This window comes from Heterocephalus glaber, unplaced genomic scaffold (assembly GCF_053883595.1).
Source record: "Heterocephalus glaber isolate CG9 unplaced genomic scaffold, H.glaber_assembly_v1.0 deba00001497, whole genome shotgun sequence".
Lineage (NCBI taxonomy): Eukaryota > Metazoa > Chordata > Mammalia > Rodentia > Bathyergidae > Heterocephalus > Heterocephalus glaber.
Window position 1 is genome coordinate 863,937 of NW_028258320.1, and position 3,614 is coordinate 867,550.

The window sequence follows — 3,614 nt, forward strand, 5'->3', positions numbered from 1 at the left end:
TTTCTAACTCCAACAAGGCCTAAAATGTCACTACAACATAACTCGCTTTTGTGTGACGCCTTTGCCTTATAATAATAGATCCTCCTATCCCTGGGAATGTATTAAAAAACATGTTCAAGGAGCTCTTCATCAAAACATTACCTTTGATATTGCTGCCCTCCAGAAGGAGGTTTTGTCCATGTCTCCACAGGCAGCACAGTTTGATTCTCAAGCACTAGATTGGAACAAATTTACTGATGTGCTTGACCAGCTTAATCCCTTTACTTATCTCAAAGCTCATTTTTGGTTTCATATTGGTATTGGAGGACTCATGTGTTTATTTTTGCTTATCCTGTTCCTAGCATGCTGTAGGAATAAGAATCAACCAGCACCTGGAAGCACTCTGACCTCAGGTCACTCTGAGGCAGCTTCTAAAGACAGAAGGGAGCCGGGGATTTAGCTCAGTGGTTTTGCTGCCTGCTGTGCAAGCTCAAGGACCCAAGTTCAATCCCCGATACCTAAAAAAAAATAATAATAAATAAATAAATAAATAAATAAAATAAAGACAGAAGGGGAGATGCCAGAGCCCACAATATTGATTATGCTCAAAATATGCTGTAAGCAGTGCAGGGTACAAAGAGTTAAATCCCTCGATTGGCTTACTTTAAGAAGTGAGTCTGGGGCTGGGGATTTAGCTCAGTGGTTCTGCCACCTGCCTCGAAAGCTCAAAGCCCAAGTTTGATCCCCGGTACCAAAAAGAAAAAAGCGAGTCTGATTGGAGCTACGTGACTCACAGAAGCATCTCATGAGCAATGCGGTAGCGTGCAGGTTAATATGACCGCCCCCTAATGGCCACAGGCGAGACCACAGTACTGGTCTATGAAGCTGTGGGGTTGATGCGAGGTAACATCCTAGCTGAGGTCAGAGTGATCGCACCCAAATTCCATTCCCACAATCAGTGCCTTCATAGCTTGAAGGACAATGCTCTAACTACAACCATATATTTTGTCTGTCTCGGTTCTAATTTGAAAATGCTTTGACTTCTCTTTAAAGCCTTGCCTGCATTAGTTTCCGTGGTAATTGCCCGTACTGCACATCTATACATGCACCTTTACCCTGATTGATGAATAATAAAATTGGGTGGAAGAGACGGGCCAGGGCCTTTTGCCAAAGGAGCATTGGCCATGCCAGTTCACACTTTCTCTTTACCTCTGTCTTAAGTTTTTCTTCAACTTTGGATTGCGCACTGGGGAGGTGGGGATTAGAGACTTATTTAGGACTCTCTGGCAGGCTATCTCGTGAGCCCACAGTGGGCTCTGTCCCTTCAAAGCTGCCACACCGTGGGCTGTGCAGGGCTGGGGTGAGCACTTGGAGCAGACCAGGCCTGAGGCACCTGAGCACCTGGGGTGGCTTTGAGAACACTGTGAACGCCAGAGAGGAGCTGGGCAACCACCTGACTGAATTTGATTGGTCTCCACGGAGTTCTGACTCTTGGCTGTGAGCCTAGAGGTCACCAAGGAGGCTCAGGGAGCAGGCGGGTGGGCAGCACAATGACAGGCACCTGTCGGGGGAGCATATGTTGTTTTGGTAATGGATTTTTTTTCCTGGTAACAAAAATCGAACTCAGGACCTTGTGCTTCTCAGGCAGCCTTGGCACCACTGAGCTATCCCCAGCCCTGCATTTGTTGTTTTAGAAATCAGCAAGAAGTAGAGATGAGCTGGACATGGTGGTGCATGCACATAATCCCGGCACTCTGGGAGGCTGAGGCAGGAGGATCTCAATTTTGAATCCAGCATCTCAGTGAGACCTTGTCTCAAAACAAAAGTAAAAAGGGCTGGGATGTAGCTCAGTGTGAAGCACCTGAGTTCAATCTCCAGAGTCAACAATTTTTTTAAATGATGATAGAATGAGATGATAGAATCTGTAATATGATTTCCAAACTTTCCAAGGATTTCTACTCTTTCCCTGAGACAAAATAGCATGCTTGTTTGGGGCACCTGTTCTCAGTGTCCTTGCACACCACAATGCAATATGGCTTATTCTCAGGAGATGTCTTTGTTGGGAAAAAAGGAGGACAAAGCAAAGGTACGAGCGCTACAGGGTGTTGTGCCCAGATCGCGATGTCCCAAAGACCACCAGGAGGCCGTTTCCGATGTAAGCACACGAGGGTCGTTTATTCAAGCTTAAGCAGGGACTCTCAATTGTCACCGACGCAGCGGATCGAGATTGAGAGCCCTGAGTCCCTAACTACAGGGTTTTTATTGAGAATACAACAAGCTTTGGTTATTAGTAGCCAGGTGATTGGTTAATACTCATGAAGTGTAGGGTTTTGGTTGGCTAGGCGGGGGTCGAAGGGGATGTATTGGTTTTTGAGGGGAACAGTGCCGTTGACAACTGACGTTAGCAGACTACCTGCCAGTGGGACAGTCAGCTCATTAACTGCTTATCCTACAGATAGTGTGCCTGGAACGCTGGGTGGTTGGCTCAGTTTCAGTGACCTAGTTTAAGCACTGAAGAACAAAGGAGACGGCTCCAAAATGGAGTCATTTTGGTCCCACAAGGGCAGGTTTACTTCCTAACAAACCAGACAGGGACATCCTGTCACTTAGACCAGAACGGCTACTCTCATACAGGCTGTCAGGTCTTTCACAGGGTCATGAGCATGGGGGGCGGGGGTCATGGTGGGCCTTTCGGGGGAACAGTGCCGTGGAAAGGACTTTCAGCTACCTGCCAGGGGCCAGGCTTGAGAATGTACAGGGACTGGTGGTTGGCTGTCAGGACCAGGACTGAAGAACGATGGGAGTTATGGGGTACAGTTATGGGGAGGCTGAGGCAGGAGGAATGCTGAGAGTTTGAGGCCAGCCTGGACTACATAGTGAGACTTGTCAGAAAGAAAGAAAGAAAGAAAGAAAGAGAGAGAGAGAGAGAGAGAAAGAAAGAAGGAAGGAAGGAAGGAAAGAAAGGAAGGAAGGAAGAGAGAAGAAAGAAAAAAGAGAAAGAAAAAAGATTAAAGAGAGAAGGAGAGAAGAGAGAAAGAAAGAAAAAAAGAAAAAAGAGAGGAGAGAGAGAGAAAGAAAGAAGGAAGGAAGGAAGGAAGGAAGGAAAGAAAGAAAGTGAGAGAGAGAGAAAAGTAGAGTGAACTCTCCACAAGTTCTTCTCTCTGGCCTTCTCAGAAGCCAAAAAAAATCACCTAGTCCCTGGCTGCTTGGTCTGCCCGTCTGGACAGTGTTTGGTTTGGTTTGGTTTGGAAAGCCACACGTGCTTGGCTGCTTTCCTCAGTGACTTTTCACGTAAGCCCTCAGGGTGTGTTTTGCAGATGGGGGTATTTCACACTTAAAGAAAACTCAGTACAAAAAAGAAAAAGAAAATTCAGTACCCAAAGGTCAACCATTACCAAAGCAATTTAGAGAGTGGCTGTTTGCCTCACAAATGAACCTTCCAAAACAATTCATTTAAGGCTTAAGTGGATTTACAAAAAAAAAAATTAAAAATAAGTGCATTTACATGTATTTATTGAATAATCCAATATTCAATCAAACACCCAATGAAAACCCTCCCCCTGCTCCCTAGCCATGACACACCCCTCATCACCCCAGCCACTTTCCTGACCAGATTCTTGTGTCCACGCCCAAAT